We start from the raw sequence: 24,054 nt of genomic DNA, 5'->3' as shown, positions 1-24,054 counted from the left end.
TCTTAAGCAGGGAAACCTTGGAAAACCTCTTAAGCCTAGACCCCCAGCCTACGGTACATAGAAGATAGGAAAGCCTACAGAAGAAAAAAAAATAATTTTGAAATTGATCTCTAAAGGAAAGATAGGGATCGATTTATAATGATTTGGAGAAGAGTGATTTGTGCCTCTAGCAAAAAAAACATTTTACAATAAATAACGTGAGTTTTCGTTTTACAATCTTGTTCCTAGGACAATATCTTGCGGTGCTGAAACTCCCCCGGATCTTGCATGTCCCCGTTGCGGTGGTGAAACTCCCCCAGATCTTGCATGTCCCCGACGTCCACATTTGTAGTCAGTTTTCTACGCGGCCCACAATGGGAAGAGTAGAAGGGACAGTGATACCCGAATTCACATGCAACATTCATTGCAAAAGAATTAGCAATGACCGAAAGGGAAACTCTTCCTGTAAAAGAACTGGTTAGGTTGCACCGTCCAAGATTCTCCTTTTTGAAAACAAAATCCTTATGGCTTCATGCATCCTTTTTCTTACGATGTACTGCAAGGAATTTAGCCATTGACGTAAGTTTTCCATTTAGCCATTGACTAATGCTGTTGCCAAAATCATCATCGTATTTACTCTAGTTTGAATATTCTTTTGGACTTTGCATCCCCACTTGTGCTTATAAGTCCAAAAATTCTGACCCATTTCTGTCAATGATTTATTCTTCGTAATTTAAAGGATTCATGCAACTTACAGTAGATTTTGGATTCAAATCATCGAATAATGGAAAGTATGGTTCATTTTAAACAAAGACATAATTCTTCATTTCCTTGAAAAGTCATATAATTTATGTATACTCAAAAAATTTTTATCCTAAATACATATATTTCTCCTCTTGATTGCTGTAATGTAAAAGTTATTAGCATTGAGGAATGCGGATTCACTTCTTTCATTTATTCTCTGATTCATCCGGCGTTCATTCACACACATATATGGAAATGGATTTTTCAGACAAAATTCCAAAACGAACAAGACCCATTAAATAACTACTAATTCTATGAATATTACTTTCTTTTAATATTCAACAATAAATTAAGAACTCTTAACGTCTAATTATAACACTTTTTTTTTAAGTTCAACAGCAATCAATTTACCCTCGCGTTTGATGCGAGTCTCTTACAAAGCATATCTGTGTCGTCTATATCGATTCTAACTCTCGCGCCGACGTTAACTGTTTTGCGCGGGAAATTATCTTTGCGGCGTTAACCGTCACTCATGATTCACTGCCTAAACGCATCCCTTCACACGTTTACACATCTAAGCGTGCACTTGAAATTATATATGAACATTCACTAGGAACCTCTTTTGATTATGCAGCGTCATTTGCGGGAAACATTTCATTCTTCTTGAAGGTCAGTCAGATCCTTTATAAATCTTGATGACATTACCCAAACACAGGTGAAGCCTATCTCCACTATCTTCTTTGCAGCACTCGATAGTAATAGTTAGTCACTAATTCTATAATCTGTGTCACTGATGAATTATTTCAGTTTAAAGTTTTCTAACACTACACACACACAATTTATTGCTATGTTTTTACGAGCGTTCATCTCTGTCACTCGCAACACCATTACTCCCTATTTTCTAATCTTCATTAATTTTTTCCAATCTCCTTGGTTGGTAAAATTCCCTTTGCGTCAATTATATTCCCCAGGAACTTGATTCTGTTTACTGCAAAATGGGATTTCTGTAGGTTAGCAGTTATTCCCATAGTTTTGAACACGTCCAACACTCGGTTCAGTAAGGTAATATGCTCCTCCCAAGTTTTCGATGCAATAAGCAAATCATCAACAAACACTGTTATCCTGCTTCTGAGTTGTGGGCCTAGTGCATAATCTAGAGCTGCTATGAAGATTCCAGCACTAATGTTGAGTCCGAAAGGAACTACAGTAAATTGGTAACTTCTTCCAGAATAAATGAAAGCCGTATATTTCCTTGATGATTCATCCAGCTTGACTTGCCAATAAGAGCTCCGCAAATCAATGCTCGTCAAATATTGGACATCCTGGAACCGTTGTATAAGTTCGTCTATGTTTTCGGGATGTGTTCTCACTGGAAATATGATTTTATTTATTTCTCTGGCGTCGAGTGCCAGTCTAACAGTCCCATTTGCTTTTGGCACGACCAACAATGGGGAGCAGTATGGGCTTGTAGAGGGTTCGATCAAACTCCATTTCAACATGCGATCTATTTCCTTTTGAACTTGAGCCTTTAACTTCCAGGGAACAGAATAGAAAGTTCTACAATACGTTTCGTGCGACTTAACGTAGAGATGGCATATGTATCCCTTAATAACTCCTGGCCTTTCATCAAACACGTTTTCATACGTTAATAATAATTCATTGAGCTGCTTCTTCTGATCTTCTATAACGCAGTCGGATTCACTTAACTTTTCAAACACTAATTGACTGAAATCTTCTTTGACTTGGAACTCATTAATTACGTGCTCTTTCGAATTTTGTGCCGTCCTGATTACTTGCACACTGATCCCACAATTATATTTTCTCGTAAGGCTTTCTTTTTTCAACAACTCCAACTCAATTTCTTGTTTATTAACATTCAACCAAATTTTTCCTGTTTTAAAATCTATTCTGCATCCGTATTGACGTAGGCTGTCGACTCCGATAATGCAATCTACCACCAAATTTTTCACAACAAGGAATGTGCTTAATATTGCTACATTTCCGACTTCTACACTAAGTAGTGATTGCACCTTTACATTAGCCGATCGAGCCCCAACGGCGCCTATTATTCTGCAATTTTGAACTGGAAAAATTGGTACTCGTCTTATATTTCTGATCTTGTTGAATATTGCCTCCGAAATAACATTTGTGGTTGCAGCTGTGTCTAAAACCGCCACTATAGGTACGGTCTCCAAAATGACTTGCACTTCGGCTACTGCCATCTGTTTCTTATCCTCATCTTGTGGTTCTAAGTCCTCGGTCAGTTCATCTGCCAGTAATCGTCCATCATTATACGTTAGCATGGGAACACATATCCTGTTGCCCCTCAACCAATTGTTGACCGCTCCTCCGGGGCACGAGTGGGTCCCTACAAGTTTGTTGGATTTTGATTTGTTTGCTGGTTGACATCATCCGTCACTTCGGTAATAACCGGTTGATTCACAGATGTCCGTCCCCACTGATGTTGTCTATTTGAATTCATTCCCCCCAGTTAACTCCACTTTCTATTATCGTTATTATTCCAGGCTTGGGGTCTGAAATTCCTTTCGTTCCTCCACACGGTATTGTATCTTTTCCCGTTCCTGTTGTTCCTTGGATAGCCCCTCGCAAGACTATTGCCGGGATTACTATTGAGATTTTGAGGGGTTTCTCCATTATTTAACGATCTCTGTTCATTCCCTTGCCTACCGTTTGGCGGAGGTTCTATCTCCCTATATTGGAATCTGTTATTACGGGCTTTCTGGTTGTTCTCCTAGATATCTATATGGTCTAACGTCGTGAGGAACGACTCCAAGTCTTTGTCGTTGCCGTAAATCAATTGATTCCGGATGCTAGTTGGTAGTCTTGCCTTAAGTATGTTTATTATGTGTGGCAAGGGCAAAGGTCTGTCCCAGTATCTTGTTTTATTTATATATTTTTCGAAATACTTTCTAAGGCTTCCTTTCGAAAAGGAGAAAGGCTCTGGGTAGAGCACCTCCTGCCTTAGGCGTTCCTGTACCCCTTCTGACCAGAACTTTGCTAAAAACGCCTTCTCAAAATCGTCATATGTCGAGCAAACAGAAGTCATGTCCGAGGCCCAGATCGCCCCCGAACCTTGTATATATCCTGTAACAAAACTGATCTTCTGCCACTCCGACCAATTTCTGGGTAGCACTCCTCTGAAACTTCGAATAAAAACAATTGGATGGGCCCCCCTTTTTTTCAGGGTTAAAAATCTGGAATTGCCGATGCTTTATCATTTTTTCTTCGGCATGGCAAAGGCTTTCGTAATCTCCGTTAGATAAGAATTCACGCGAACAACTAGCTCGTGGCAATTTAATGTTTGAGTTACTTACACAAGTCGGTATCGTGTGCGAATTTGCAGTAACTGGCTCTATAGTCGCTGCCAACTTCTGCTGCTGGCCTGTATTCATTTGTTCTGAGCTTTGTTGTGAAGCGCGCATCGACTCTTCTATCGTTTGTTTCCAATGCTCGAAATCAGCTCCTAACTGCTGTCGCACCTCCTCAAGTCCTTTCGCAAACAAATTCTCTTCCTGTTTGCCAGCTAAACTCTGGAATGCTGCCTTAACATTTTGCTCAACGTTTTCACACATTAGCCTTTTGTTTTCTAACGTGATTTCGGATAATTTAGCAGTTAATACGTTAATTTGGTGGTCTATAACGTCTTGACGCTCTGTCAGATGTTCAACACTCTCCTTTAGGTTAGTCTGCGTACGTGCCAATTCAGGAAGTTGCGCAATTGCACATGACATGGCGTCTTGCTTTTGTACCAATTGGAACCATTTCCACCTGTTCCCGTACAGTATCTATCTTAATAGCCACATACTCCTTCATTTCTACACGTACGCGGTGAGTAGATTCCTCACATTCAGCTTTCACCAATTCTATTTGTGCAGTTAATTTTCGTTCCGTCTCTTCGGCCTGATCTTTGAGTTCCTTGGTCTTCGCCTCTATCCGCTGCTCTAATTCGGAAAAACTCTTGTAACTGCTGCTTAATCTCAGTTTTCAGATTTTCCTGCGCTTCAATAACTGAGGCTAATTTTGTATTCAAATCATTTTGCCCTTCAGTAACTGAGGCTAATTTCGTATTCAAATCATTTTGCTCTTCAGTAACTGAGGCTAATTTCGCGTTAATGTCGGTTTTCATATTATTCATGCTCTCGGTTATCATCTGCATCTGTCTCATGATAATTACCAATGGATCTAATCCATGTTGCGTACTTGCTGTTACATGTCCCTCCGTGTCTACAGGGCGTTCTATTGCGCTATCTGTAGCGATCGGTTCTACAACACTTCTTACTGCATCATTATTATCAGTGCTAACAGCTGAAGGCTGTTGCGTGCTGCTATGCTCTGCTTGACTCATCCTAAACATTGCCCTAGTTAAAACCATATAAATGTTCCACTGTCAATATATATATATCTCCCTTCTACTGTCACTATATGTAACTCCGTTCACACGATAGTACTTCTGTGGCTACTTTCTTACTGTACTTATACAGATGAATGCAGCTGGGGCAGGGCAATCAAACTACATCTAGCATGAACACAATTAATTAATGTTCAAAAATCCAATAACACTAAGCAGGAAAGCGTATACTTCATCTATACTAGCAAGCTTAAATAATAAAATAATTGATCTGGACTTTCTCAGCGCCCAGCGTGTTGTCTTGCGTTCTTATTTGTAGATCCACTTAATTTGACTGCGAGTATTTCCTCTCTTTTACAAGCGTCAGTTAAGTTAGCTCGTCGTAGTTCACATGAAACAGAGAACAAAATTATTTTAGCATCGTCCAAAAACGTGTCCTGTCACGGATTGGCCATTATAATGTATTAATGTAAGGAGAATAGATGCTGAAAGATGAATGCATGCAGCTTGCCGCTAACTTTGTGTAATGTCTTGTCTGTATAGACGTGTATCTGTTGCCTTTAAAATCCCTTCACTTTCACACATAAATCTGTACAGTAAAGTAAGGGCCTCCGGTTTTGTCTTTAGGCCGATCCGTGATAAGACAGGCGAAAAATTAGACTAATGGAGGATTATTAGTATTTTCTCTAATTTTTCATTCGCTCTCTCTCTCTCTCTCTCTCTCTCCTTATCTATGTACAGTTTTTGATATAATATTTCATTACGTGAAATCAGGCAAATAGAATCTCTGGTGGAGCCCTTCGTCTTAGTATTCAGCGGCTGGCTTGCTGTAAGAGATCTTTACATTTATTATTATTGTTAAGCGCTGCATTCAGTTGGGAAAATCAATCGTTTGAACAATTCGTTCCTTTTACGAAAGATTTCGAATTCCAGATGTGTACGAAGCCTTTTTGGACGATTTAACAAAGACTCGGTGATTGCAGGCTCTCTTCGACACAAAAAAATGGTTCAAATGGCTCTGAGCACTATGGGACTGAACTGCTGTGGTCATAAGTCCCCTAGAACTTAGAACTACTTAAACCTAACTAACCTAAGGACAGCACACAACATCCAGCCATCACGAGGCAGAGAAAATCCCTGACCCCGCCGGGAATCGAACCCGGGAACCCGGGCGTGGGAAGCGAGAACGCTACCGCACGACCACGCTCTTCGACACAGCTGAAACTTCCCCACTAATTACAGGGCCAATGCGATCATCAAAGATTCAGACAAAGAACTCATTCGTTCATTCACTCCAGTATAAAAGGGGTCACAAACCTTATTTATGAAGGAAACGGTATATTCAATCCATCTCCATTACGTGTCCAGATTTCTGTTGGTTCCAAGTCTTAATTATTTTCCGTTTACAGTCTTTCTCTCTCTACGAATAACCCACTAGTAGCACAAATGTTAATAGCTCGCTTTAGCGAGAAGAAAAGCTAATATTTATCTCTCGGAAAACACCTCAATCCTTCAACAGATACTTCGAAGCTGTTCTCGTTACCAGTCTAATAACCATGGAGAATACATATATGTATCTCTGTTATTCCAAAGAATAAACGTACTAAAAAATACTTTGGCGTCGCCGAACTGTCGGCGCATATATTACTAGAAAATCCGATCAGATACTTTTCCAAGGTGAATGAATGTGGATGATTTGATTGACAATGATTAATTGGTGCGTGGTATAGGGTAATTTTCTGAGGGGACATTACACCATGTAAGACAATAACTGTCTGGCTCAGTTGTTTGATCGGTTACTGCTGCTACAAAGGTAGGCGATCAAGGTTTAAGTGAGTATCCGAGGTAGCAATGAAACGGGGATTTTCCTTTACGACCATTTCACTAGTGTACCGTGAGTATCAGGGATGCGGTAGAACATCAAACGTCCGACATCGCTGCGCCCGAAAAAAGATCCTGCAAGAACAGGACCAACAACGATTGAAGAGAATCGTTCAATGTGACAGAAGTGCAGCCGTTCCGCAAGCTGGTGCAGGTTCCAATGCTGGGCCATCAAGAGTGTCAGAGTGGGAACGATTCAATGTAACGTCATCGATATGGGCATTCGGAGCCGAAGGACCACTCGTTTACCCCTGATGACTGCACGACACAAAGTTTCGCGCCTCGCCTGGGCCCGTCAACACCGACACTGGACTTTTGACGACTGGAAACGTGTTGCCTGATCGGAGAATTCTCTGCATCCAGCAAGGAACTGTTCAAGCTAGTGGAACCTCTGTTATGGTGTGGGACGTGTGGAATTGGAGTGATGTGGGACCCATTATAGGTTTAGATACGACTCTGACAAGTGACACGTAAATAAGCATCCTGTGTGATCACCTGCATCCATTCGTGTCCACTGAGAATTCCGAAGGACTTGGGCAATCCCAGCAGGAAAATGCGACACTCCATATGTCCAAAATTGCTACTGAGTGACTCCAGGAACACTCTTCTTAGTTTAAACACTTCCGCTGGCCACCAAATACCACAGATACGAACATTATTAAGAATATCTGGGATGCTTGCAACGCGCTGTTCAGAAAAGTTCTCTAACCCGTTGTACTCTTACTGATTAATGGACAGTCATTTTGGATTCATGGTGTAAATTCCCTCCAGCACTACTTACTAGTGGAGTCCATGCCAGATCGTCTTGCGGCACTTCTGCGTGCTCGCGGTGGCCCTACACGATATTAGACAGTTGTACCTATTTCTTAGGCTCTGCGGAGTAAACTGTTACGCATTTATTCACATAGCATAACTTTTTGTTGGTTGAACTTTGATACAGAGCTTCTCGTCATGGCTGTTTTGCGCTCGCTGCACCGGTATGGAGTGCCCTTTCTTGCAGTCTTTCCGATTTGTCTACGACAAATAGAAACAGTGTTACATGGCTCAGAAAACTAAGAAATATAAAAAAACGCCACGTTTCAACGAATCTTTTACGCAATCAGAACGAGAAAATACTTACTTGAGGTATTACAAACTTATTCATCCTGAATCTTTACCATCGTGTAAATCACTGATATCATCAAACCTCACTGCCATTGTAAACAAAACCTGGCTCGAAATCACACAAAATTTCGTCGTGCATAAGACAACTAAAAGCAACGTCTTTCAGTTATTACTTACTAAACGAACAGCAGCTTGACTTTAAGCAACACATGCAAAACTGCATGTCCTTCACCACCTAGAGAAGGTGGTGGTGGTGGTGGTGGTTAGTGTTTCACGTCCCGTCGACAACGAGGTCATTAGAGACGGAGCGCAAGCTCGGGGTAGGGAAGGATTGGGAAGGAAATCGGCCGTGCCCTTTCAAAGGAACCATCCCGGCATTTGCCTGAAACGATTTAGGGAAATCACGGAAAACCTAAATCAGGATGGCCGGACACGGGATTGAACCGTCGTCCTCCCGAATGCGAGTCCAGTGTGCTAACCACTGCGCCACCTCGCTCGGTGCCTAGAGAAGGCCGAGCGAGTCTGTCAATATAAGTGGTTCCGTATTATAAGAGGGAGGAATTATACCCTGTCACATGGAGTGATCAACAATCTAGCAAAATTTTCGCGTCCTGTAAACTGACGGTATTGATAGCCAATGTGTTAATAAGAGCAATTGCACTTATACATTGAGATGACAAAAATTATGAGATACCTCCTAATATCGTGTCGGACCTCGTTTTTCCCGGCGCAATGCAGCTACTAGACGTAGCATGGACTTAACCAGACGTTGGAAATCCCCTGCAAAACGATGGTTCTATGCTGACTCCACAGCCATCCACAACTGCGAAAGTCTTGACGGTTCAGGATTTTGTGCACGTACTGACCTCTCGATTAAGTCCCCTAAATGTTCGATGTGATTCATGTAGAACGATCTGGATGACCAAATCATTCACTCGAATTGTCCAGTCGCCCCGTGACATAGCACATTGTCAATCATAAAAATTCCATCGTTGAATGGCAGCAAATGGCCTCCAAGAACCCGAACATAATCATTTTCATTCTATGATCGGTTCAGTTGGACCAAATGACCCAGTTCATTCCATTTAAACACAGTCCACACCATTACAGAGCCGCCACAAGCCTACACAGTGCCTTGTAGAGAATCTGGGTCCATACCTTCGTCTGTTCTACGCCACAATCGAACCCTATCATCAGCTCTTACCAACTGAAATCGGGACTCAGCCTACCACACCATCACTTTTAAATCGTCTAGGGTCCAACCGATATAATTACGAGTCCAGAAGATGCGCTGTAGGCGTTGTCGTGCTCTTAACAAAGGTATCGGATTGGTCGTCTGACCGCATAGCCCATTAACGCCCAATTTCATTTGTTTACTTACTGCTGCTTGGGCCTAATTTTTCGTGTGTGCATATTTAGCGTTATACCACAATTGTAAGTGCATTTGATGCAGTTTAACTGATTAAACACGTTCATTAGGGTTCTTTTCAGGCTCACCATTAAAGGTTTCTCTTTTATTTGCGTGTTGTTCCAGTAAACGCGAAAAGTTCGTTTTGTTTATATTTCGCGGGTTTCCCTTACTTTCTGAGTGTGCATACTTAGCGTTATACCGCAATCTTAAGTGCAATTGGCACAGATTAACTAATTAAATACGTTCATTAGTGTGCTCTTCAAGCTTGCCATTAAAGGTTTCACTTTTATTTGGGTATTCTTCCAGTAATCGCAAAAAGTTCGTTTTGGTTACATTCGGCCGTTTAGGCCTAATTTTTGATCGTGCATATTTAGCGTTATACCACAAATTTAAGTGCATTTGGTAATAATTTACTTTCATATTTGTTTCCAAAACATATTTAGTGTCCTTTTGCATCTGTATTTAATAGATTATCGTTATCACTTAGTAAATCTCTTAGCTAATTTCCAAACTACCATGGATACTAAGTGTGTGTGAGCTGCAGTAGGTAAGTTAGTTCAGGGGGTTCATGCAGCTGTTGTGACAGGTGGTTTCATTGGGGAAATTGTAGCGGCGTGGGAATTGGGGAAGCAAACGATACTCTTCCATTCTTTTGCAGGGTTTGCTCAAGAGATAGGATTATAGCTGAACAGGAGGAGAAAATTATAGCCGTTCAGGCTGATTTGGACAGAGCGAGCGAGGAACTAAAGTGGTTAAGGAGGCTGGAGGGGTAACAGCGGTGGGAAGTGGTAGCTGGGAACAGGAGCCACAGAAAGAGGACGGTCTCGGACAGTTTCCAAATTGGCACAACTAATAGTTTTGCCTTGCTACGACAGTTAAGTAAGGAAGAGGTTCCAGTAGAGGTAGACGTAGTTAAGATGCAACAGAATCTCACTAGGAAACCAACTGTTTCACAAAAGTAGAAAGTAAGAAGAAAGTTCTGTTGCTAAGTAGCAACCATGAGAAAGGTGTGGGCCCGATTTGCAGGAAAAATTAGATGACAGGTACCAGGTCACAAACTTTTTAAGCCAAGCGCATGTCTTAGCCAGATGGGAGAGGATATAGGTTCCTTGTGCAAGGTTTTCTCAAAGCAGGATCATGTGATGATAGTGGGTGGAGTGGGAAACAGTTTTGATAGGGGTTAGGGCCACAGTATTGAGTGTGACGTCGTGAAAATAGCCTCTTCAACGACCCATACCAATGTTGGGCTGGTGCCTGCTTTAGTGCAGCATGATCATCCCCAGTTGAACCGCTCTGTCAGGAGGGTAAATATGGAATTGGATCAGTTGCGTAGGGTGGCCTACTGTCAGATATTGGATTGGTTCCTGTCGAGGCTATTGATAGGGAGGATTTCACAAGGCTTGGCCTACACCTCAATAGGAAATGGAAGGATAAACTGGCAAGGTTGTTAGCGAAATCCATAATGGGGGACACTAGTACTCATAGATGTACCTCTTTTTTAGACTAATATCAGAGTCCAATGAGAAGTTCAGGCAGGCAGGTGCTAAGGAGGTCCGAAACTCACAAGATTCTCACAACAGGAAAGTAAATAATAATGTTACCATATTTAACTAAAATATTGGTCGATTAAAGAGAAAAGTACCATTTTTCACCAAAATATTTGGGGATTGAAGAATAAAATAGTTGAGCTCCTTGTTTGTTTGGATGACATTAAGTCTGATAATATAATATATATACTATGGCGGTCTGAGCATCACATTGTGTCTGATATGGAAAAGGTAAATATCGGTGGTTAAAAACCAGCTGCACAAATGAGTAGAGAGAATAAAGTGAGAAGAGGCGTTGCCATATTTGTCAAAAGTTATCACTGTGTAAAAAGCTTAGATACAAAGAAGTTTTGTATAGAGCAACATATAGAAGCATGTCCCTGTCAACTTAAGCTGAAGGAGGGCTCTTTTATAATTGTAACAGTATATAGCTCCCCTTCAGAAAACTTTCATTTATTTCAGTAAAACTTGGATGCCTTGTTGTGCTATCTGTCAGTTAGGGGAAAGCAAATTATTATTTGTGGGGACTTCAATGTTGATTCACTGAAAGAGGGTAATAGAAAGAATGACCTGGAAGTCTTGCTCGGTTCTTTCAATCTGACATCTGTCAATAATTTTCCTACTTGGGTAGTAAAGGACAGCAGCACATTGATAGATAACACTTTTTATAGCCCAAGATAAGTTTGAAAACATAAATTCTTGTCCTGTTGAGAATGGCCTTTCTGATCACAGTGCTCAGCTAGTTATATTAAATGACATAGCTCCATTCAGTAATTCAAAACTACCCTCCAAAGTTGTGCATTCAATTAATGACTCAACAGTTAGAAATTTCAGAGAAAATCTTCAGCAGTTAGACTGGGATGAGGTGTACAAGGAACCTGATGCTAATTTAAAATATAACTTATTTCATGATACACTTGTAAGAGAATTTGAAAACTGTTTCTCCAAGAAAGCAGTTAAATATAATTGTAAGAAACCTTGCAAAAAACCATGGCTTACTAAAGGAATAAAAATATCTTGTAACCACAAAAGAGAACTGAATCTAACAACAAGAAAGAGTAATGACCCAGAAACAGACAAATATTATAAAAAACTGCCGTGCAACATTAAGAAATGTTATTAAGAAGTCCAGAAGCACGTGCATCTTGTCTGAGATTAATACCTCTGTTAACAAAATCAAAACGATTTGGAATATTATTAAGCGGGAGACAGGGAAAAACCAAGAGTACAGGATGATGGCATTACCATCAAAGCGAATGGAAACTTGACAAACAACAAGCTGGAAGTCGAAAACATTTTGAATAATCATTTTTTAAATGTTGTAGAGAAAATAGGATCTAAATGTTCATTAGAAGAAGCAAGGTAGTTAATGAAAGAGGCCTTACACACACCATTTGATACAATTGAAATTCTGCTGACCTCTCCTCCTGAAATTAAGAATATAATAAATTCTCTCAAGGATAAAAGATAACATGGAATTGATAGCATTTCCAGCAGGATAGTAAAAGCTTGTTCCCAAGAAATAAATGAGACTCTTAGCCATATATGTAATAGCGCTCTGAAGCAGGGTATTTTCCCACATAGACAGAAGTATGCCATTGTTAAATCACTGCATAAAAAAGGGAATGCGTCTTATGTCAAGAACTACCGCCCAATCTCTCTTCTGACTGTCTTATCCAAAATTCTTGAAAAAGTGATGTATTGTAGAGTAGCTTCACACTTCTGTAAAAATAAAGTTTTAACAAAATGTCTGTTTGGTTTCCAGAAAGGTTTTTCAACGGAAAATGCTATATATACTTTCACTAATGAAATATTAAATGCTCTGAATAACGGGAAGTCACCTGTTCGGATATTTTGTCATCTGTCAAAGGCTTTTGACTGTGTAAATCATGGAATATTTCTAGATAAGCTCAAGTAATGTGGTATGGATGGGACATCGCTCAAATGGTTTGAATCGTACCTGACTAGAAGAGTGCAGAAAGTTAAAATTAAGCAGTTCACATAATATGCAAAAACTGGGGATTTCTCAAACTGGGGAACAATCAAGAATGGGGTGCAACAAGTTTCGGTCTTGGGTCCTCTGCTGTTCTTAATATATATTAATGACTTGCCATTCTATATTCACGAAGTTGCAAAGCTGGTACTTTTGGCCGATGATACAAGTATAGCTACCACACCCAACAGACAAGAATCAACTGGTGAAATTGTGAAGGATGTTTTCAGAAAATCATTAAGTGGTTCTCTGCAAATGAGCTCTCATTAAACTTCGACAGTACACACAGTTCCACACAGTAAATGTAATGACACCATTAATAAATACAGACTTCGATCAGAAATCCGTAGCTAAGGTAGAATATTCAAAACTTCTAGGTGTCTGCATTGATAAGGGGTTTAAATGGAAAAAATACACTGATGATTTGCTGAAACAGTTGAGTTCAGCTCCTTATGCTATTAGGGTCATTGCGAATTTTGGCGATATACATCACAGTAAATCACAGTAAATTAGCTTACCACGCCTATTTTCACTCTCTGCTTTCGTATGGCATCATATTCTGGGGTAACTCATCATTGAGTAAAAGAGTGTTCATTGCACAAAAGCATGTAATCAGAATAATTGCTGGAGCTCATCCAAGATCATCCTACAGACACTTATTTAAAGAGCTAGAGATCTTCACTGTAGGCTCATAATATATATATATATATATATATATATATATATATATATATATATATATATTCACTTATTACATTTTTTATTAACAATCCTAACAATCCGAACGAATTCCAAAATTATAGCAGTGTAGATGGCTGCAACATTAGGAGAAAGGATGATCTTCACTACTCAAGGTTAAATCTAACTTTGGCTCAGAACCGGGTAAATTATGCTGCCACAAAACTCTTTGGTCACTTACCTAATAGCATCAAAAGTCTGACAAATAGCCATATAGCATTTAAAAGGAAATTAAATGAATTTCTTAATGGCAACTCCTTCTGCTCTTTAGATAAATTTTTGGATATAGTTAGTGGGTAATTTTACCAACCCCCACAAAAAAGATTAAAAATATTGAGTGTCATGTAATATTTTGTGTAATGTAACATCTTGTAAAGACACCTTTTACTAACCTGACACGTTCTACATCATTATGAAGTGTCGTATTCGTGATCTATGGAATAAGTACTGATCTAATCTAATCTAAATTTAACCGCACTGTCCTCATGGATACGTTTATTGTACGTCCCACAATGGTTTCAGCCATTATTTCACAATCTGCTTGTCTGTTAGCACTGACAACTCTACGCTAACGCACCTGCTCTCCGTCATTAACTCAAGGGCGTTGGCCACTAAGTTGTTGTTGTGAGAGGTAAGGCACACTGTGGATCTCGGAATATTGAATTCTCTAAGGATTTCCGAAGTGGGATGTCCCATACGTCTCACTCTAACTACCATTCTGCGTTCAACGTCTATTAATTCCAGTCGTGCGTCCACATTCACCTCGAAACATTTTCACTAGAATCACTTGAGTACGAATGACTGCTCTGACAATGCACTGCCCTTTTATACAACGTGTAAGCGATACTATCAACTGTATACGCGCATGTCGCTATTCCACCACTTTCGGTACTTCAGTTTACTTCAATGCATCATGATAGCGGATGGTTACTGAATGTTTTGAAAGTCATCTATCTTCTACTGATTGTATTGCCAAACCTAAATTAAATTTAATCTTTCTTGCTGCAAATGTGTGTATTACTTGAAAATTAAGGCCTCTGCATGTTACTTTTGAAATTTATGCCATGGCAGCTGATAGGTACGATGCACGTACGCTAATGAGTTGTCGGCTCTGGAACACAAACAACAAAATATTCTCCCTCTAACATGCACTGACTCCGCAGTGGAATAGCTCCCTAATTCTCTGCGAGAGAGTAAGCGGCTTACTTAGCTCACTGCTGAATTAACCAACGTCAGCTGAAATTAAGCAAACGTTGGAATATTACTTTCTATGTAGGTATTGTTGTTTGTTACTGAGTAGGAAAACAACAATCTCTCAATGTCTGTTGATATTTTTGGGTTCGGCTGTTGGTTGCTAGATGCGTGTTGTTATGAAATAGGGCTGCGAATGTCGGGCCGCACGAATACTTGACTATGGCCACATGAGGATCAAATGGCTCTAAGCACTATGGAACTTATCATCTGAGGCCATCATTCCCCTAGACTTATAACTACTTAAACCTAACTAACCGAAGGACATCACACACATCCGAGCCTGTGGCAGGATTCGAACCTGCGACCGCAGCAACAGCACGGTTCCGGACTGAAGCGCCTAGAACCGATCGGCCACAGCGGCCGGCTGCATGAGGTTCGCTGCCCGCTTTTTGACGACAACTGATGTAACGTGTGCTAGTATCGATAGTGGCTATCTGGAAATTTCGGAGCTAAAACAACGCCAAGAGCTACCGTTCACGGGCCGAAACGCGACATGGGAGTCATTGTTTAGGTCACTTGTTGAGAGGTAGCGTGCAGTTGAAAATAAAGGAACTGAAAGTTTTTACGTTCTGTCGATACCGAGATCATTAGAGAAGGAGCACAAGATCGAAATGTTTGAAGGACAGGGAAGGAAATCGCCCATCCCTCTGTAAGGATACATCGCGGAAATTGCCCCGAGGGACTCACGGAAGTCACGGAAAACCTGAACCTGGGTGACCGAACTTGGAAGTGATCTCTCATCCGCCCGAATGCAGCAGCGGGGGTAGCCGCGAGGTCAGAGGCGTCTTATCACGGTTCGCGCGCCTCCTCCCGTCGGAGGTTCGAGTCCTTCCTTCGGAATGTGTGCGTGTGCGTGTGTGTGTGTGTGTGTGTGTGTGTGTGTGTGTGTGTGTGTGTGTGTCCTTGGCGTAAGTTAGTTTAAGTTAGATTAAGTAGTCCTTAAGCTTAAGGATCGATGACCTCAGCAGTTTGGCCCCATAGAATCTTACCACAAATTTCCAAAACATCCCCGAATGTAGTCCTGTGAGCTAGTAACTGCGCACGCCGCTCAGTATGTGTAGTTAAGTTGCAACAAATTTAATTGAACAGTTTGTTGTGTAATTAATTATTTCATGTGTTTCACGTCGAGTTATGAGTTTGGAAGTATTCTGTCGGTTGGTATAGTAACAGTAATGATTCGGTTTATTCGTGGACGGTGCGCTTAAGTACACTTGTAATCGCTGGAGAAATCAGTATCGTCATTCTTAACCAGTAACATCCGCTGGCGAGACATATTATTATTTGAACAATTTTTAAGGCAGTGAGAAGCACATAAAAGAAAGAGATATCTCTGAACACTAGAGTTACTAATGTAATAAATTTGAACAATCGATGCCCTTGTAAAATGGTGAAAGAAAATTAGATTTTCGAGTACTACGAAAGTAGAATTCTACAACGAATTTATTGTGCATAAAATTCTTGTACACTGTAAAAAGCTATATGATCTGTCAGAAACGAATATTAACACAAACTAGCAAACACTTTTTGTCATAGTTTTCTCTGCTGAAAACTCTCAGCCATTTTTGTAGTCAATGGTACATTATCTTTTACTTATTCAGTGTAACTTTATCAATTTAATTTCCTCTTTATGAAACTCTAATATTGCTAATATACAGCTCAGAACTCTATGTTGGAACAACTACTTCTCCGCTACTTATGCATAAAATAGCAGCGTCAGTGTAAGATTTATCAACGGACTCTCCTTTCCGGATGAACTTAAAAGAAACTCTGCGTCGTGTGCTTAGCTTATAGAAACTAGTATAGCAGCAAAGCAAAACTGAAAACACAATCTGGTGATATTTCACAATTGTTTTCATATTTTTCGTATTAGCATGCGACAAAAGCCGAATGCTCAAAACACCTGTTAATGGGCAAATACTGTAGATCATATACAGTTATGTCTTCATTAATGGAGGTGATATATTTTAACTACGCAGTGGCCGAAGAGTCTATTACCAACCAAAATAATTTATATAGCAAAGCCAAACCAAACTTTTAACATCCTACATCATAGTGTGAAGAGGGCTTCATAGTTGCAAGATAAAGGGAGAAGTGCGATTGTGGTTGTCAGAAACGAATTTGAACTCCTTCACATCATGTTAAAACTGAAAAATATTGTTTTCAGAGAGCATATAGTGCCTACCATCTAAATATTGTTCACCATATAAAAATATTTCTCAACTCGTCCTCTTTTGTTCTGTTTTATGTGGCTCACTTCATCTCTGCTTAAGTACTACTTGAAACCTCGACCATGATCTTTTCTCCACTTAGAACTTTTATTGTTATTAGTCAATTTATTACGCGTTCTGAAGTTGATCTCGAAACATTACACCTAGTAATCAGATCAACATTGCATAGGTAGATGTTTGAGCAATGCTTAATCAAGCCAAAAAGGGCAACGATTGCATAACCTGAAAACTCTAATTTATAAACTAAAATCATTAACTTTCCATCGTATAAATTGCCTCAGACTCTATTTATAATCGTTTATAAAATTCCTCTTTAACTTCATATTTCCATTTTCACTCAATTATTCCAATGTGCGGCTTAGTTTTCAAATTATCCTTCCACAGAAACAATAATTAATGGGAAAATTAGGCACATGCCAGAAAAGAAAAACGGAGGGCTGAATCAAAACACTCGAAAGACTGGTGACTTAAAAACAGAAATATTGTGCAGTCGTTACCTAAATAAAAATGGCGAGGTTGAGGATTTGGACCATCAATGAAACTCACAAAATAAGGCATCGACTTACACGTTTTTACTTGGAACAAGAACTCCGATACTGAGTACGTGTCTATGAATATAATAAATAGTTTTCATTGCTTTATACGGAAGTAAATTAATCTCATCATTCATGGAGCATATATCTCTGATTTTTGTTGTTATCCGGCAAATCTGTGATTTCACACGTTGCACAGCTTCACATTAGCAACATAGCGTAAAACCAAGTTAAGTACTTACGGCAAATGTGTTTCTTAAAGTTGATCGAGGTCCAGATTTGAAACTGATGTTTATTATCTGCCTTTCTTCGTACTTTTTGTCGTGATATGGAAATGACAGCTCTGAAAAAATGACACTTCTGGCACTGTGAAAATGGCTGACCACACATGAGTCGGAGTACGGCGTAAGCGGATGCGGCGGATCCGAAACTCACTTTACAAAACATGCACATATACAGAATCATGAGGTTCAGTCAGTTCCTCAAGAAAGTTTACGCCTTTGTCTGTATGAAATAAAAGACACTATTATAAATATATGTCTGCATTAAAATAAATGTTATTATTAATTGCACAATAACCTAATAGTTAATCCAATCGCCGCCATTATCGATTATGGCTTGGCACCTTTTTGCATGTCTTTCACGAGATTGTCTGGATATTCCGTCGGTAGCGATCTCCAAATCGCCCTGATTTTGTATGACAGTAGTTTCAAAGTATATATGCGCTTTCCTTTAATATCTTCCTTCACTATCTTCATATACGAGCAAACATTGCGCGATCGGATATACATCCGGAGACACTATAGGCCAAACAATCGTGGACATCCCATTGCCTTGTTTTCACGCTGTACAGAGGCTACGGTGTTCCAGATCATTATCCTTCTGAAGCACCTATTTTGCCTCGTTCGAACCAGACAGCTTCTTAATGGACCTCAGAAGGTGTTTTTGACAAATATTGCTTACCTTTTCAGCGTTTAAGAGTTAGAACACCCTATCCCAACAGTGTTAAATTTAGTGACTTGACTTCCCTGTGTTTCAGGAACCACTGCAGTCATTGACATGAGACTTTTACAGGACATTAAACTGTTCCTTCCGAGTCGACAGAACAACAATAATTGCATTTCAGTCAGTGCTTTCGGAAATATATTCTTTTCAATTACACGGTTAAAATTTTGTGTAATTTTTTATACATTATCCTAAACAATATTAATTAATCATAATATTATGTTCTTCTTTTATTTCAGTAGACTATGTTATTACTTCCTGAACTTTTGAATACTCTTCTCGAAGTGGTTCCGGAGATTTATGGAAAAATGCAAAAGAAAATGTAAATTTTCAGAAACGGCTTCTAAAGTTTCAAAAGACTGTACCTCACTTAATATATGCTTAGCTTTTTATTTTTAGTCACTCAGAAGCACCCTGCACCATACTGTGTATCATCCCCTAGACCTCTCTCAAGTTTTTTCTTCTTTTCTTCTTTCTGGACTCCTTAGTGGCCAAATGTGCTGCATACTCTGCTTTATCAGTGCTAACCTTGTCCATCTGTTCAAGTTCTCTGATGAAGTTTGCTCCAGGAATAGTTCCCATATGCTGTAGCACTTTCACCTTACCAATGTTGCTACCATTAAAAGCAATAACAGCATCACTGACCCCCCACTTCAGTGTCTTCATTCCAACAAAAACATTTCTTGGTAAGCGACGTCATATAAGATTATTGAACGACTCATTGGGGATTTTGAGTCTGAACATGCAGACATTTCTTCAATAATTCAGGATTTGCCAGTTCTCTGTAAATAGGTTTTATGATATCCATGACTGCTGCTGGTATCGAATGTTTAAGGCTGTATGAACTGTTTCAGTACTGGGCATTGCGGCTATTGCACTATGATCAGGTCCAGGAGGGCAAAGGTGGTGTACTGGTTTTTCATCAGTGGACAGTCTGTGAAAGAAGGTAGCTCATACTGCCTCCTTTATTTTCAACAAATCCCCAGTATTATTTCTAATGGTCATCCTATAACACGGCTGTAGTTGATCTATTATTTTGTCTGTCAACCTGCCACTTATGGTTTTACCATCAGAAAGTTTCTTTTATCTCAAGCTTTGTTTCAACATCTTCAACCTGGTACCCATTCTCTTCTGGACATGACAAACACTGTTAACCTTTATAATACAGCAATCCACAGTCTTCTATATAACAAATAACCAATTTTATTAGATATTGAAATAATGCTTGTAAAATTTTTAACATGTTCAATCGGTGTAGATTATTTTAGAAAAATAAAATAAAATACTTCCCTTCTGAGTTCATAAGTGATATATATATCATTTTATTCGTAAAATTTCAAATTTTATAATGAGAGAAAAATCCGAAAATGTGAAAAAAAATCCTTTCTAACTCCCCTTAAATTGCTTAATTAAAACACTCATCTCTAAGACTGTTTATCTATACACTGTGCAAAAGCTCATTAATTACAGATTCGAGACCACTACCACAGATGTCGCTGCCGACGTTACATTTAAAGTTATGACGTACACTTTCTTGTGGAACTGACTATAACGTTGATCTTCCTGCTATTTTTATCTTCCCGCAGCAATATTGACTTTGATATGTTTGTAGAATCCTTGGATTTTTGACCTGGTCAGCACAAGGCGACAGGGTGTGTGTATGTGTATGTCCGTGTGTGTGTGTGTGTGTGTGTGTGTGCTTTTCAAAGTAATTCATGACGTTTATCAAATTATAATATCTAAATATATTCATACACTTCATCAGATTAGAATCATAAGTTTTATGCAAAAATTAAATAAAAGAAGTATTAGTGGAACAAAATATTAATGATAACGCCAGTGTTCCATTGAAGTCTAACTCGCTAGGTATTCATATATAATTCCAAATCACCTGTGCGTTTATTGCGGCGGTGTAAAATCTATTTTATGTGCAGTATATACGAAATAAAACGCGCATATGCAGTGTTGAACGAACAATAAGCATGATTCATTGCAGTTCATTATATCTGTAATTGTATGTTTATTTTGTTACATTAATAATTGTGTTTCTTTTGCCTCTCTCTCTCTCTGGGAGGCATCATTCTGTATAATGAGAATTTATCTGCGTTTAACAAGGATCGCCTCTGGGACAACCAACATTTTTGCGTTTTCTCTTACTTCTGTAATAATCATAGACTATTGACAAAGCTATATATATGTAGTTTTAGACAGTTCAATACTCTTCCTTGTCCTTAGGAAGTAATTGTTTCTATTTAGGTTAAAGGCATAGCAGAACGTTTTACATTTCTCTGCAGGCGTACAACAATAAATTACGAATATCTACATCGTGAAAAACTTATATTTTAAGGTTGGTAACAGATTGTTCGAATGTTGCTACTGCCGTCCTTTAAAGTGTTCAAGTATGCTTGTCTGTGTAGCGATAGGTGGTCTATATGTACTTGGTGTACAGTGAGACACACGTAAGAATGAAAGACAGTTTAAAACATGAATTTGGAGAAACTACACTTATAAATTCAATCGCCATAAAATCTCTTAAAAATGTAAAACTGTAGCATAGCCTCCTTATGAAGTTGTCATCGCTTACGCCCCTGTCATTAGAGAACTCAGTTTACAAATTTAACAGTTTTTTACTGGGTAGTCGATACACTTCTAATAATCTGATTCTTAGAATAGAGCATGCGAAATAGATGGGTGCTCTTACGAATCACTTCAGTTCTAATGTATGGTTGTGATTGTGATTAATATCGTCAGTGCAATACAGCCACATCATTATCAGAAATTCGTAAAGTGTACAACCGTGGTCTCGCATCCGTAGTTACAGGGATGAAAGTATAGAATGTAAGAATTGCAACACAGCTATCTTTGGTTATTTAGCACCAACGTACAGACATTTGCCGGGATTTAAAACTGGCATATGAGAACCAGTCCAAAGGATTGGCTGAACGTTACAGGGCTTAATAGACGTCGTTCAAGCGAAGATGACACTCTTTGGGTTTTCTATTAAACTGGGTTTGCAGCTAGTGCTTAGCGTAGCTATTTTTAGATCGCGAATTCTCGTGTTTGATTTCCGACGAGATCGCAGATCTTATTCGGTCGAGGACCGGATGCTTATTACAGCATCACCACTTCACATCAACTTCATCGACGCGCAAATCGTCGAAGTGACTTTGAACCAGGAGGTAAAAAACCGCAGACAGCGTCTCCTGGCGAATTCATTTCATTAAATGAAAATCGGGTCATTCAGTTTAATCTTATATGCAGATTATTTTTTGGCAAATGAAATTATATATCATGATACGTTAACTGAGGGAACTGCTGAGAGGTTTGTGTTTCATTTTTTCGTATTTGTGTCCGACTACGTTCCCTTTTTCGGTTCAATGTTTTGCGAACACTATCTTTGTGTTTTACTAGAATCAAAACTGGCAGGCAAACACTGATCACCCAGAGCATGAAGACAGCCGATCTTCTGTCGATATAAACCTGTCCGGGTGACAACAGCGTCAGCTCGTGAGGAAAAACTGGTAGACGAACCCACACACGGTGCATGTAGCATCAGTCGGCGAGCTGTCTGTGTGTAGAATGGGGAAATCGTGTGATCCATCCAAGTTTGACCTAGGGCAGATTGTGACGGCTCGGAAGCGCGGCACGAGCATTTTGGAAACAGCACGTCTTTCCGGATATTCGAGGAGCTACGTGGTGTCTTAAAAAACGTGGCGAAACCAAGATCAAACCACGTCCAGACGTCATGGGGTTGGGCGGCCACCCCTCATTGAAGTTGTCGGATGTCGTAGGATGGGAAGACTGGTAAAACAGGAAAGGTGGTGAACTGTGGTGGAACTAACACCAGACCTTAAATCTAGGTACAGAACAAGTGTGTCTGAACACACAGTACACCAAACATTCCTAACGATGGGCCTCCGCATCCGAAGAGCTTTGCATGTGCCAACGTTAACCTCAACGACATGGGCAACTAAAACTAAAACGGCACGTGACCTTCGGCACCGCACTATGGCCCAGTGGCAGAGCGTTGCATGGTCTGATGAATCCTCATACCTTCTTCATCCATCGACGCCTGTACTGCGGGCAGAGAAAAGCTGGCCGCGTTCTATCCAAGAATCGTCAAGCGTATTTTCTCTGTATTTCGGGAGATATTTGCTGTTTCGTATTTGCAACGTGTAGCTGGAGTCAGTCCAAACAAAGACAACTTGTCACTTCTTTCATGCAACACCCAGTGGCTATCGAATGAACAAGTAAAATCGGCTTTAATAATTATTCTGTCTGTCACGGGAAACAAACCGACGGACGTCTCAAAGACGTGATAAATAGGAAATGCCGTGTGGCTAGGGCCTTCCGTCGGGTAGTCTGGTCGCCTGGTGCAAGTATTTCAACTTGACGCCCCTTCGGCGACTTGTGTATCGATGGTAGTGAAATGATAATGATACGGACAAAACAACACCCAGTCCCTGAGCGGAGAAAATCTCCGGCCCATCCGGGAATCGAACCCGGGTATGACATTCCGTCGCGCTGACCACTCAGCTCCCAGGGGCGTACCAAAGACGTGACGAGTAGTATTTGTTTGGGCTGACTCCAGATCCACATTTCAAATAGAAAATTGGAAACATCTCTCAAAACACCACAGAAATGGCACCTGACGGCACTGAGGAGGAAGGCCCGGTATAAGTAGTATGCATTCAGACTTTCTCACATCTTTAGAAATTCAAGTATCGTAAATAGTATCAAAACAGAAATGTCAGTGACTTCATTTCATGGAGCACGTCTGCTAATGTGGGAGTCAGAACGGGCACAAACAAGGAAGGAGAGGAATTGCGATGGCTGGTGGCACGAATCCAAAATGATCTGCACATAACACTTTGAGGTTAAATTAACACTTTTTTGTAGAAAGAAAAGAAAGTTATCTTCTGGTCCCTGCAACGTGCATGTACTGTTCAGTATTACTATTCGCATAACGCAGGCTAAGTGTCGTCTTGATATTACTCAGTAGTGATGATCTCGAAGTCACCGACCGAACTGGGCAGACCAGAGATAGGCGGTTGGTTAAATCGGCGTTGACAGGAGGCGCTGAACTTTGTCTTTCTGGAGGTGTGGTGCTGCCCGCTCTTTCCATTGGCGCACGGGTCACCGACTTCTTGATGCCGTTTCGCGGAGCTGCGTTGGTCGGTGTGCAGTCGATGCTTTAGGACTCAACAGAGCAAAGGGGTACAATACGTGAACTTCATTTTGCTGGGTGGCAGCCTTCACATATGGAGT

General features: G+C 40.0%; 1 protein-coding gene across 1 annotated transcript in view; it reads left to right on the top strand.

Moving 5' to 3' along the window:
* Window positions 1-24,054, top strand: part of LOC126095616 (lachesin-like) — a 426,868-nt gene that overhangs the window by 386,627 nt on the left and 16,187 nt on the right. The gene's annotated exons all lie outside the window — the stretch shown is intronic.

The sequence above is a fragment of the Schistocerca cancellata genome, chromosome 8 (genome assembly GCF_023864275.1).
Source record: "Schistocerca cancellata isolate TAMUIC-IGC-003103 chromosome 8, iqSchCanc2.1, whole genome shotgun sequence".
Lineage (NCBI taxonomy): Eukaryota > Metazoa > Arthropoda > Insecta > Orthoptera > Acrididae > Schistocerca > Schistocerca cancellata.
The sequence above is the reverse complement of the archived record's forward strand: the minus strand, read 5'-3'. Positions and strand labels throughout refer to the sequence as shown.